Here is a 14,627-nt window from a genome sequence, read left to right on the forward strand (position 1 = left end):
TGGAGGAACTAAGGGGCAATGTAACAGATCGTGTTTTTTTCTACAATATATTGTTTCGGATCGAGAACTAGTATTTAAAAGGACTGAGTGGTTATACAGCAGCTGCTTTTAGGAAAGAACAGATAAAAGGTAAAATGGAATTTTGTTAGTGCAAGTGGATGTAAATGTACTAAGACAGGAGGCATCAGGAAAAGGTACTGTGAACCTCAGTCGAGATTTAATATCCTCATGGAAGGTCATGATCCTGGCTAACTACCAGACCTTACCTCCTAGTTAATATTTGGGAGCCCCATTTATTTTTCTTTTAGCATTTCTATTAACTCCAAATTTTAGTTCTTGAAACTATAGCTAAGCTCCTTCAAAGGCTTAAATATAAAATGTAGAAGGCAATGAAACTCTGCCGGGTTGCCTGCTGGCTCATAAGGTCATTGAAACTCTGCCAGGTTGCCTGCTGGCTCATAAGGTCATTGGAACTCTGCCGGGTTGCCTGCTGGCTCATAAGGTCATTGGAACTCTGCCGGGTTGCCTGCTGGCTCATAAGGTCATTGGAACTCTGGTAGGTTGCCTGCTGGCTCATAAGGTCATGGAAACTCTGCCAGGTTGCCTGCTGGCTCATAAGGTAATTGGAACTCTGCCAGGTTGCCTGCTGGCTCATAAGGTCATTGGAACTCTGACAGGTTGCCTGCTGGCGCACAAGGTCATTGGAGGCCGCAGCCTCGCTTCCCAGCAGAGGAACACCCGCCAAAATTAGAGATATCTCACACCTGGCCCGTTGGGGTGCTTGTTCCTTCAGCAGAACCTCTTTAGTGACTCTGAAAGCCGGAGTTTCCAATCAAATCCCTGGCCCTGAAATACAGGGAGTTTTATCCCTGCACATTGGGGTCATTGCGTCTCCCCTGAGTGGAATTGACAGAGCAGCTCCAAGCTTGCAAAGATGCAATAAGTTGGCTTTACCCAATGGAGGAGGGGGAAATCCTTTCATCAGCTCCTAACTGGAGCCAGCGAGGGTGAGATGTCATCCACAGAGTCGCCGGCAGTCCTTAGTGGTCAGTCAGGGGCAGTTCCCTCGCAGGGTGGGTCCAATCCGCTGATTGTAGCCTCAGTTCATCCTTCAGGTGGAGGCTTGATTCCTTTGGCAATGTTGGTGCTGGCAGCCCCTCCTGGCATAGGAGGTTGCAACAGTACATGGTAATATGGGCGCAGTCTCTTACAGCTCAAGCACCCATGCCCATTGCAAGCTTTGGCGCTCCTCAAAGTTGTAACTTTACTGGTGGCTCACTCTGGCATATGTCGTTTCCGCAGCATGGCGGTATGGGCTTAGCAAGAACAGCATGGCTCTCACCACACCGCAGCTCTCTCCTGGCATATGAGGGCCACTGAAAAAAAGTCTGCACATGGGCTACGGCCCAATCGGTGCACAGCTGAATCCTCACACAACGCACATGGAGTCCTCAAGGGATGGCTCCCCACTGGACCTTGCTCCCTCCACTGCTCTCCTCTTCCTCATAGGGCACACTGGTCTTGGCAGACAGGCAGGCGCTGGTGCTCCAGGCTCTAGGCGCTCTTGGTTTCTCTGGGTGATATGCTCTCACCCAGCAAGTAGACTGCCTGGCCTTTGCGCCCAGTCCTGGGCACAAGCAGAGCCCTTTCCCATATAGCTCATCTGGCTGCTTGGCAGATGACAAAGTTTGGGGTCTCAACTGCTCCTTGTTATAGTCCATTTCCAGGGACCAAAATGTAATTTAGAATCTGAGTGCCTGATTTAGGTCTTGGTGGGACTACCATCATCCCTCCGCAGCGGAGTATCTAAGTACTCTGCCAAGTGGATGGTATCCTCCTCACCATATTTAGATGTGTGCTGGCTGAACCTCAATTCGCATCAACAGACTGTTTCCAGTCGTGTAAGCTGAGCACAGTTGTCGAGGCGGCAGACTCCTCTGCTGACTAACAGTACTCCGTCGCTGTCAGGTGGGTGGGTTTGTGCTGAGTCTATTTAGATGTCCCCATTGTGCTGCTGTTGTCCTAGCGATGGTTTGCTGATGGAATGAGTCCCAGGTGGAGTGAAGCCTGGTAAGTCCTACTGATTTATATGTCAATACACATATATTTTGTGTTTGTTTCTAAAATATATGTAGGTAATGTGTTATACCCCCTTTCTTACATATTGCAAGGCTCACAAACAACACACACATGCTATTTAATGCACACCCACAGGACCACAAGCACAACACCCACACCAATAATATACATTTTTCTTTACTTGTCAATACAGGTGTGTTCATTTTACCTTGATAAGTTGTAAAATGTACACTAATGCATTACACAAAAAAATGCATGTAAATGCACGGTAAAAATACTCGAGATTAAACCAATTGTCAACTCACTATTCATAGTAAGACAGGTTAACAGAAGCCTTAAATCCCAGCAATAACGGAGTTGATTAGCGTCGTGGTCATGTACTAGCAGCAAAGGGAGTACTTAGGCAATGCGGTTCAAGAAGAAAACGGAAGTGAGAAATAGAAAAAAAAGTAAATTTCTACCTCATTTCCTTCAATTCCACCAGCTCAAAGTAGGAGTAATCCCTGCAGTTTAATCGACGGAAAGGCTCATGATTTACCCGGCAGTAATCTTGGCTGGACTCTCGCCGACAGCTGCTTTTGCCTGTAGCACCATCAATGCGGTCGAAACTTCCTGGCGGAGCCGGCAGCACTCAGGTGGATTTTCATCGATAGGCACACTAACATCTAAAGAGAGTGGGCGGACTGCCAAGTAAGCGGGCGGTGAAACTGTTGATAAAGGGACGTCGGGATTACATCTCCCAAGCTCTAAATCAGATGCTGAGTATTTGAAGTTTGTTGAGGTTCTGCTCCTTTTGAAGTGGACACTTCTCTTTCTCTTATTTCTTCATGAAAGATCTTATGTCACAGCAGGCAAGACTCTGAAGCTGATAGTCCTACAACACAATGCTTGGGAGTCACCAAAGATCACACCTGTATATACGCCACAGTGATATGTGCATCAAAAGGTTAATCTCAGACCGCCAGTCCGAAGCTTTATGATTCCCTTACCAGCCCCATATCCTTTCCTGAGATATGTCCAGGCTCCTTCCTTGTGATCAATCACTGCATCAAAGAGCATTCTTCTGAAGTGTAAAGGGAGTCTCTTCCTTTTTTTCCCAGTGTGTGTCATCTTGCAAGAATGCAGCAATGCACAAATCTGTCTAGGGGGGCAATCCTCTACTCCTCATTTCTTTCCCAATCAGACCTGGGTTTCCCAAAATGGATCCCAGCGTCCTTCATGCAATGTACCATTGCTGTCAACCTTACTTAGTACACATTCACAGCACACCTACTGTTCAGCACTAGTACCTCCATGCATTGTACAATTACATGTACACATGCATTCGGCACACATACTCAGTCTGTGCACTCTGTTCAGCATTCAAGCTATTGTGCAAATCCAGACAGCCTCGTTCAGATACTTAGGTATACTCATGAGGGAGGACTATGAGCCTGTATATGACAGTAATGTTAACTACTTTCTTAGTTCACTGGAGGCAAGCATAGTTAAATAACTGAGGCATCCCATGCCAATATTAATACCAGAAGCATGCTTTCGCAAACTATATGTTTTAATGTCAGGGCCTTCCACATTAGACATAGAATTGAAAAAGGTAAACGGGGAAGATTCTCTCTAGCGCATAACCCAACTTAATGACTGTCATTTTTTTTCTTATGGAAATAGTTTTTTTGTCAAAATCTTAGGCATTTTAGTATTTACATTTATTTCTCAAAATGTGGAAAAACACCCAGGGTCAGATTTACAAGCCCCTTGCGATGCCAGGATGTCACTTTTTGTCAGGGTTCTCTGTTTTTGATTCCTGTAGGAAAATAAAAAAAGATAAAGTTAAAAATATACATTTTTAAAACTTCTGAGTAACAATAAAGATAGGTGCTGATAAAATCAACAAATTAAAATGCAAATTATTTAGATTAGCAATCAAAAACATGCAATGATTAATGTAAAATTCAAAGCTGAAATGACACACATTTTAAATGTGCAAACTGCAATAGGCAGGCGTAGCTATGCGTATACCCCCACAGACATACTAGGAAGCAAGCTTCCTTTAACTAGAAGTGAAGCTAATATTGCTGAACAGTGCACAATATAACTTAGAAGTCTGACCTTAATGTGACATGCTTAGAAGTGGTTGTCATAACTTCAGAATGTACCGTTTTTAATCAAATACATTATTTTCCTCTGACCCATTCCTTTGTGCTAGGCTGACAATGTGTTGCTACTGCTGCTTCTGTTCATCGACTTTACTTTTGAGGCTTTATTTTTACAGATTGATACTTCAACTGTAGGATCACTTTCTTGATAACTGAGACTCAGCTGAGCGTCATGAGCTGCCCTTTATGTGAAGTTCTGTTGCTTGAAATTGTCTTTGAGCTTTATGCTTCTTTAATCTCACTCTTTTCCTTTGATCTTGAACTCTTCATGGGTTCTACTAACTCTGAAAATCTGGTCTGAAATTTTAGATTAAGGTTAATTTCTATATGGAACGTGCTTGAAAGAATATTATACCTATTTGATTTCAACCAAACCTTTTATGGGATTTCTGTAAACTTACTAAAGATGTCTTGACTTATATAAATAAGGATAAGGAATAAAAAGACAATTACTAATCTCTTAATAAGAATAAAGCGTTAAAAACATATTTGAAATTCTCATCATTGATTGTACTTGGAATTGTATTTGAAATTTTGCTTGTGATGCAAAAATAGCTCATTGAATCATAACACGTGATCAAGATCCGTCGCTTCGAGAAGAAGATACCTGATTGTACTTGGAATTGTATTTGAAATTTTACTTGAGATGCCAAAATAGCTCATTGAATCATAACACAGTGACCAAGATCCATCGCCTCGAGAAGAAGAGACCGGTGCAGGGAATGAGCTTAACCCTGTGAATGATGGTAATTGAAACGGCGAACTATAATATTTCATTTTGGCCCCAATCCGCTCTCTCAGTTTTCTGGTAGCAGACATATGGTGTCAGATTCAAAGAGCTATAAATAATTATCTAAGTTAATACCAGAGTCCTGAAAATCCAATGCCTCGAGTATGAGGAGCTGACAAGGTGTGATTTCCGAAGGATGATGCTGGTTTGGCAGTGTAAGTATTAATTGGGTGATGCGATGCCTATTGTAATTGTGTTTATGGTTGTATTATTGAGTTGAGAGTGAATGGTTTGATGAATGAAGGTGTTTATTGTTGCTTTGTAAAGAGATATAAGAGTTTTGAGATAGAAATACTAATAATTTGTTGTGGTTGTTTAATATCGATTGATGTTAGCAGAACCTAACTGTGCAAAAGTGTGAAGTTGCATTAATTAGAGTGATTTCACTTTGGTCAAGATTTCACCTGCAATTGTGGAATTCTTTTGTGTGGATGAATTACTATTGTTTTCTTTAGAAGACCATATAAGAATTGATATATGCTTTTTATTGTCATTTGAAAGGTTTTTGTTGGTTTGCATAAGTATGAGAGAAATTGCAGATGAGGGTGAGCTGCTGCATGAAGTGAGATTACACGTCATAGTGTTTCGTGCTGAGATTGATTGGTTTGTGTGATTTCACGCTGAGATTGGTTGGTCATGTCAGTGTGCCGCGCTGTGATAGGTCAGTGTTTGTGTGGATATTGTATTGGGATTTGTTAACATGAGTTTGAAAAAACAACAACAGTGACCAGATTGGAGTAAAGAAAATCGGACATTTATGGAACAGAACCAAAATATTGAATTCAGATTCTTTATTTAGAGATTTAGCCAGAATCATGAAATGTTTTTAACAATGTAAGAGTTTTGTGATGGGTAATGTTTCAATTCCCGTATGAGAGGGTGGGGAGGTACCTCCTGAGGGTACGCCTGCACATAATATGGCAACTGAATTGAGATTACATTCATGTTCATGGCTTCCTCAATGGTGTAAGATCATTGAGAAGGATGGTGCATTAAGATTTCCAAAATACAGTAGTTTTCAGACTAGAATATTTGATAGATTGAAAGAAACATTTTACAAAATGAAACCGGCACCTAGACCCACACAATACTAAGCCATGAAAATGTGGGAAAAGGCTGGCTGAGAGAAAGAAAGGGAAAAGTATCAGTGAAGAACAAAGAGGGCAATTCGTAATTATGCAGATGCTCGATTGGATGAAGGACAGCAGAGATGGAGGAAAGCCATAGTTGAAAGCACTAGATTGTATCCACTTATTTTTACAGAAATACCAGAGAATGGAAAGAAGAGAAACATACACAGGAAAGATAAAGGGGAAAAAGAAAAATAGAATGAGACAGATAGTGATTAAAGGGATGATATTTTAGAAGAAATGTTGGCTGCCTTACCCCCACTTATGCAGGACCAACTGATAATACTGAGAGTGGTGCCACAGGAAGCAGTACAATAGCTACTGCCCATGGGGAAACTAGAGTAATATCAATTGAGAGACCCTTCAAGTATTACAGATTGCCTCACCACGAGTTGCCTAGCTATAGACTGTTCCTTCACCTGTGGCAAATCCATCCAGCTCTTATGCATGGTCAGGTGCAAGTGCTGTAAGCAGTAATTGTACAGAGAGTGCCTAGACCAGTTGCAAATGCTCCAGTAAATGTTAACCTGACTTCAGAGGTTGAAGGAGCAGTAGGAGGTTTACCGACTACAGGATATATTCAGAATTCTCAGAATTCAAATATTGTTGTATAGAGACCTCCTTAGACAGTCCTGGATTTAGGAGATGAAGGAAGACTTGCGTTTACAACATCAATAGCATCCAGGGAAACACATTTGTTTGAATATGGAATTTTCCCACCATGGTTTGAAGAAGCTGCAGGGATTTTGAAGACAGAAAGCACAGTGCAACAGGCTAGCCGTGAACCTGAAAGGGAGAGAGAATTAGATATTTCCAAATTAAAAAAGTTGAATTGGAAGAAATAATTAGGGGTTGCCTAGAATTAGAGCATTTGAACCAGTATCAAGAGAAAGAATTGATTTACCTGTGTAAAGTAATTACAAAACGAGCAGCAAATGCACATGATAAATTGACCAAATTGGTGTGGAAATATGAGGTCGATCTTTCTAAAAGTTTTCTTGCACAGAAAAGTTACAGGATTTAATTAGATGATGAAGCAATTGAGACAATATGTTCTTCAAGAATGCGGTTGCACATTACAGAATTAATCAAACGCATTTGTAAATGGAGTGAAACTTAAAATGCAGAAAATAAATGGGCAAGAAAACATGAAGCGAAAAAGAAGGAGCCGTAGTTGGTAGGGGAAAAGAATGAACAGAAGGAGGAAGGAGCTTTAGCCTGTTAATTGAGAGAAATAGTGGGAGGCGTGCAAGTCCATGTACTTTGTACATGAGTAGAGCAATTCTTGCAGCTTTTACAAATAATTTCCCAAAATTGAGAGATTAACCTGTGCAGTGGTACACTCAAGTTGATGGATTTGTGAAAATTCCAAAAGTGCTGTGGATTGATTTGAATCCATTTTTAGGTCTCGCCTGTCGATGCGCATGCGCATCGAGCAAGCGAGACTATGGGGGCTTATCAACTCTTTATCCACACTGCAAGGAATCGTGGCGATTCCTTGCAGTGCCCGTGACTTTTAAGCTCAATGCGCATGCGCATTGAGCTTAAAAGCGCGTGCACGTCCGTCTCTGTTTACCCGCTCCGCCCCCTCCCCTTCCCGCCGTCTCGCATTTCCCCTGCCGCATCAAAGGCTTTCACGGCCGGCCGGCCATGCTTTCAGTTTCACGACCGGCCGGCCGGCCGTGAAAGCCCGCTCTCCCTGCTCCGGCCGAGACGCATTTCTCCTCCCCCCATTCACGTTTATTCGCAATTTTTTTAGAAAAATGTACCACAGACTAGACAATATTTTGAGACCATGTTTATAACTAACACGTGTGTGGACGGAGTTGAAAGTGAGTACATCAATTTTCATTTCGCCTCGCTATTTAGCACACCTTCGAAGTCTTTCTTTTGGGTCTGTGCTGCAGTCATCCAATGATGTCCATCCAACTACAGCGGTTGCTCGGTTTCTGGCTACCCGTCTGACTGTGATTGGTGTGATTGGTGTGAATCTAAATCTCCTCCCCCCTCCCCTCTCTTCCCTCCGTCTCGTTTGTTTATTTTACCCGCTCCGCCCCCTCCCCTTCCCGCCGTGTCGCATTTCTCCTCCCCCTCCCCTTATCTGCTTTCCCTCCGTCTTTTTTTTTTTTTTACCCGCTCCGCCCCATCCCCCAGCTCAACTCGTAAATGCTGTTACATCACGTGTGGCCTGTTTGAATTTAGAAACTTTTTTGCTTGGACTCCAGATAAGCAGCAGAGGTCCGAGTGCACAGCAAGTCCTGTAAAACTCCCCGTGGTCCTGCAGATGGGCCATTCTGATGCCGCTGCCATGGTGTGCCTATGCCAGAAATCTGGATGTTTACTTTCTGCCTTCCGTTGTGGCAAATTTCACACAGTCTACTGTGACACCTAGAATGTAAGGAGGGAGATAAGCGCACTCTGTGATGGTCAGGGTTTGTTTAGTGCATTACTTCCGGGAAGTAGTTTACCTCATACAGTTTGCTTAGGGCCCCTTGTTCTTGAGCGTCCTTTCACGGGAGCCCACCACATTGCCCAACCATTAAACATGCGGCGACCAGCATCTTTGCTTACACCCAAGTGAAGTAGCTTGGCGAACGCATGGTGGGTGTGCCGTGAGCTTTATTTATTGGCCAACAGCTCCATATTTGGAAGCCTTCCTATAACTGTTCACTCTACATTACCTTGAAGCACCCATTGCTCGTGGGGAGGCCAGCTCCTACTTTACACCCCAATGAAGTGGCTTATCAAAAAACAGGTGAGCGGTGTTTATTTAGCTTCATATCTGGAAGCCTTCCTTGGCTCGGCTATTATGTGGGGTTTTTGTTGTTGTTTTTTTGTTCAAGTACCCATGTCACGTACCTGCGGGCCGGCCCTGCCTCTGCACGCCTGCCTGCTTCCGTGCTTGCCTCTGCTAGAAAGCAGGTGTGGTGGACATCTGCAAACTGAAGGCCTCGGTGGCAGCAGGAAGAACTATTGCTTCCCCTCCCCCCTGCGCCGGGCGGGTGTGCTCATCCGACACCTCGGCGTGTCACACTGCCTCTAATCAGGGTTTGTTTATGTCTGCGGAGACGCTGAAAGCATCTCTCCTCCTGCAGGGCCCGGGCAGCAAAGCGCCTGGATTAGCGGGTTTATTATATTTTTTTGTTTTGATATAGCGCCGCGCCCTACTTATGCTTAACAAATGCTGCCGTTGTCACAGGTTACCTGCACGTGGACGGTAACTATACCGGTCAGCTCCATCTTATGTGACGGTGCCGCTCTCATAATAAATTATTCCAAACCCACATTTTTTCCACAAGGCGCTAAATCTTGTGTTTTCTGCCAGATACCAAAACACCAGTCTTTTGCACATTAGGTATAATAAAAGAGTATCCGAAGTGCTCTTTTTATTATAGTTTGTAGGCTGAGTAGTGGAGCTAGTTAGTTGCTTATGAATCTGCAGCCAATAGCTAGCACAAGCAGTTGAGCTCCAGGTGTTGTAACCCCTGAGCTGTTTTAGCTCACTTTATTCGGAGCTGAAGCACTTTTTTATACGAATGAAGTAAAGTGCGAGTCGTTTTTATGTCCGGCCTAGGTCAGCGCATGCGGTGCATGTGCTCTCACTTGCGAGACGTACTGTTTATAATTAAGGGCCTGTCCACTACTACAACTGCCACTACCATTGACTTACTTCCCCTTGTGCCTGCTGCTTCTCTCCCTCTCACCCACCCAGTGCTTAATTTCTTTAAAAAAAAACCCACCAGGGCCCTCGTAAGGATACCTCCCTCATTTTGCTTTTCCCATATCTCCCTCCTCTGTTATAACTGCTCCCTCACCTCCATCGTGTTTCTTTTTCCCATCCAGGTGTTGCTTCTCCCACCCTCCTTCCCTGCACCTCCCTCGGGTTGCCCTAGCTGGTGGAAAATTGCCTCAAAGCGCTATGATGCAGTCAGCACTGGCCATGTAATAGCGCTTTTTCCTTGACTTTAAGCCATGTATAAAGTGACATGATCAGACCTACCAGACCTGTTTTCTTCCTCTGGCTTCTAACGTTGCCTTGTTTATCTCGAATTGCATCCCCCTCAACTCACAGCCCCGGAACAGAAGAGTTTGTGAACATCGCTGATGTTATGTGATTTTTTTAGAGCGTGGGATAGATTAGTTGATTGTAACACTTGCTGCTGGGGTGAGTAACCTGCAGGGCACAGGTTCAACCATGTCAGAATTCACGTTTCCGCGTAGCAGGTACAATGTGCCAATGCAAAAGCAAGTTCGGATGATATAGATCCCACAAGCTCAAATGGTCTCACAGAATATGGGAGACCCAAAATGTATTTTGAACCAGATGCCAAGAGCTAATCAAAATAAATTCTAGGCATTGCTTAACACAAACCAGAATGCCCTACAGTAATTTCTTGTTTTCGATAAAGATGGCTCAATGATGGTGCCTGATCGGGGGAGACTGCATGTTTGGCGCTGTCTTAGATGTAGATCAGAATGATTCATTTGTAGAAAGTGAGGTAAATGGCCAACCTGTATCTTTCCTTATTGCTACAGGTGCTATCAGATCCACTGTTAGAACTGTGAAAGTCTAACATCTACCCACCTCAGGAAAGAAGATCTAAGTTGTGAGGTAACAGATTACCAATCTAATTTCAGAGAAGGTCCCCATTAAAATAGGTTCATTTGAATAAATCCCAATTTGTTGTTTGTGACACAAGTCCAGTAAATTTATTAGGGAGAGATTTGTTGCGAAAGTTAACTTGTACAAACGTCTGCACACCGGATGGTGTGGAGTTTAAAACACATGATGAAGATGTAGAATTGAAAATGACTCAGCAAAAGACAGTTGCAGGGTTTTTTAATAATGACAATTTTTTTTTTGCAGAGTTTCATATAGCACGAACTAGACCCGAACCGAATCGGGTATCAGAACGCTTTATATAGCACCAGTTACGTTATATGAGGACACACACTCAAATGCAACATACCCAAGAATACCACCGTACTATCTGACTCCAGAAACCATTGCAGGAATAACACCTGTAATAGAAGACATGATACAGGAAGAGATTTTAAGAGAATTGATTGAAAGTCTATGTAACTCTCAGATCATGGGTTTGCAGAAACCCAATGGAAAGTATAGAATAGTGCGGGATATTAGGAAAACTAGCAGTATAGTTGTTCCATGTTGTCCCGTGGTACCGAATTCAGCCATGACATTGCTCTAAATTCCTTGTACTACGGAGTGGTTCACTGTCATTGATCTCTCCCAGGCTTTCTTCTCGGTGCTATTGCATGAAGGTAGATAGTTTCTTTTCTTCATTTATTTTCCAGCAGAGCATTTTGGCATGGTGCCGAGTCTTACAGGGGTATATGAAGAGTCCCTCAATCTTTAATCATATCTTGAAAAAAGAATCTAGAATCATTTCAAATACCCTACAGATCAGTCCTTGTTCAGTACATAGATAATCTGCTTGTAGCATCCGAAACACAAGAACCTTTTAAAGAAGATTATATTGCTTTGTTGAATCACGTGGCCAAATATGGACACACAGTGTTACCAGGTAAACTGCAGTACTGTCAGAAAGAAGTTCAATGTCTGGGACACATAATTGAGAAAGGAGCTAGAAAGGTGTCACCAAAAAGAGTGGGAGTCATTCTTCAGATGAATCCACCTCAAACACAGAAAGTCAGGATGTTTCTGGGAGTGGATGGCTACTGTCGACAGTGGATACCAAACTTTTCTCTAGTGGCAAAGCGTTTACTGAGGTGGGCACACAAAGGTGTGTTTGATCCGCTTCCTTGATACAGCGAGTGCTTGAATGCCTTTCCAGAGATGAAAGAGAAACTTTGTCGTGCCCTAGCACTGGGAATGCCAGACTACAGTAAATATTTTACATTATTTTGCAGTGAGAGGGAGGGCTGTGCTCTCTTAGTACTTATTCAAACACATGGTGATGTCCGTAAGCCTGTGGCAAACTTCTCGACTACCCTTGACCCTGTTGCCGCAGGTCTGCCTGGCTGCCTTAAAGCGGTTGCTAAGGTGAGTGAAAGTTTGGAAAAGAGTGAGAGCATAGTGATGGGATATCATTTAACTGTAATGGTCCCACACTTTGTGAAGCCTCTATTGACACAAACGAAAACCCAATACATGACCCATAATAGGATCACTAAATATGAGCAAAGAATTTTGTCATCCAACAATGTAGTTTTGAAACATTGTCAGATTGTTATTCCATCAACTTTATTGCCAATCAATGATACTGTTGTGATGAAATTCAACATGATTGCCTAGAAGTCATGGATTTATACATCAAGTCTAGACCTGACATTAAGGATGAACTCCTGCTTGGTCCCAGCTTGTAATTTTTGTTGATGGCTAATGCCTGATAAATAATTAAGGTACCCTGAGAGCAGCTTGCACTGTGTCTACAATGAATGATGTTGTCGAAGCTGCATGGCTTCAAGGGGTTCCCTCAGCTCAGGTCGCAGATTGCCCTTACAAAAGAATGCAGTTTGGCTGCTCAAATGAGAGTGACTATATTTGCGGGTAGTCAGTATGGCTTTGGTGTTGTCCATGATCTTGAGAAATGATGATCACAAAGAGGTTTCATGACCTCCTCAGGTACCCCATTAGAAATTGTTTGCAAGTGAATGACTTATTGGAAGCCTTACAGTTGCCTGAAGAAATCGCTGTTGTTAAATGTTCAGCTCATCAACATGGGAATTGTTACATTGCCATGGGAAATAGGTATGTAGATTTGGTAGCACAATATTGTATTTCACATTTGTATCTGAGGTGAACACCTCATTTTCAATGTTGATGAAAGTAACCGATACTTGGGATGAACTAAAGAGAGTACAGGAAAATGTTTCTGAAGCAGGACAACTGAGCTGGACCAGAGCAGGTTGTGTGAAAAATGGCAATTACATATGGATGTCAGCTGATAGGAGACCAGTGTTACCTGATAGTTTGTTTTTCCAGTGACACAATATTTTCATGGCTTCACACAATTAAGTAAGGATTCCATGGTGAGGCTCTTCCGGCAGAGCTGGTTTAATCCCAAATGTAGGATGCTTGCAAAAAAGGTTGTCATCAGTCTGTGCAATGTCAGCAAATTAATGCGGGGAAAAGAACACACGTTACACTGAGTCACTTAGGAAGATTAGGTGGTCTTTTCAACAGAATGCAATATGGACTTCATTGAAATGCCTGTTTGCAATGGGCTGAGATATGTCCTTGCCATAATATGTGTCTTCTTGAGATGGGTGGAAGCCTACTCAAACAGGAGAAATGGCTCACAGTAGCTAAATTGCTATTATGAGAACTGATTTTCCAGGTATTGAATGCCGGTTTCTCTGGAATCAGATAGGGAGACTTACTTTAACAATGAGGTCCTGGTTTGGCAGCTATTCTGTTTCTAATATTAACTGGTCGAAATCCATGATTTTTCCCCTGTCGTGTCCCCCCCCCCACCTCCCTCCACCCCCCCAGAACTCCGTCTCAGTGTTCGGCCCAGGTGGGTGGTATTGGAGGGTTTCAAATACCTGGGCATCTGTGTTACACGGGACAGGAAGGTGTTCCTTGATAGGAATCTCGACTCCCAACTGAGTCATCTGGGTGCAGACGTGGGTCATTGGTGCTCTCTTCCACTCTCCCTCATAGGTAAGGCAGCACTGTTTAAATTGCTGACATTACCGAGACTCCTGTACATTCTGCAGAATACACCATATCATGTCACCCTGGGCACCTTCACACGAATAGCGCAGGCAGTCCGAACCTTGTTGTGGGAAGGAGGGTCCCTGTGGATTGCGGTGCACAAGCTTCACAGGGGAGTGTATGATGGTGGCCTGGCGATACCAGATGTAAAGTTATACTACTGGGCTTCACAGCACCAAGTGGTAAATGATTGGGTAAATGTGGACAGTAGTGAGCTAGCACACAGGGTCGATAGGATGGTTATGCCCAATGGGAACTGTGAGATTCTCCTGTATGCCCGAAGGTCACATCCGGTGTGGCCTGAACACACCAAGGTGGTACTGCAGTGTTGGAGGGAGGCAAATAAACTTTTGGGGTGGGTGGGAAAACTGACTGGTAGAACCCCGTTGTGGCTCGGTGAACAACTGGGGGAGGTGACAGTTCTAACTGGCTTCAGGGGTGGAAACTGATTGGGATCAACTACCTTGGGGACATTGGAAATGGGACTCCCCTCGCTCCTTCAAGTATCTTAAAAAAGAGTACAACTTCCACCACTTACAGCGATATAATTAATGTTAGAATCTTACATGCCCTCAGAATACATATACAAAGTGGCTAACCTCTTCCCGACTACTCCCCGCTGGAGGATAGCCTGTTCCTGGATGCTATCGCAGAGAAACCGACGTCTACAATTTATCTCAAACTCATAAACAATATAACTGAGCCCCCAGTCACACTTAGAGAAGCTTGGGCTAGGGACCTTGGTAGCATAGACGAGGAGGACTGGTGGGATG

Source organism: Lissotriton vulgaris, chromosome 2_1 (genome assembly GCF_964263255.1).
Source record: "Lissotriton vulgaris chromosome 2_1, aLisVul1.2, whole genome shotgun sequence".
Taxonomy (NCBI): Eukaryota; Metazoa; Chordata; class Amphibia; order Caudata; family Salamandridae; genus Lissotriton; species Lissotriton vulgaris.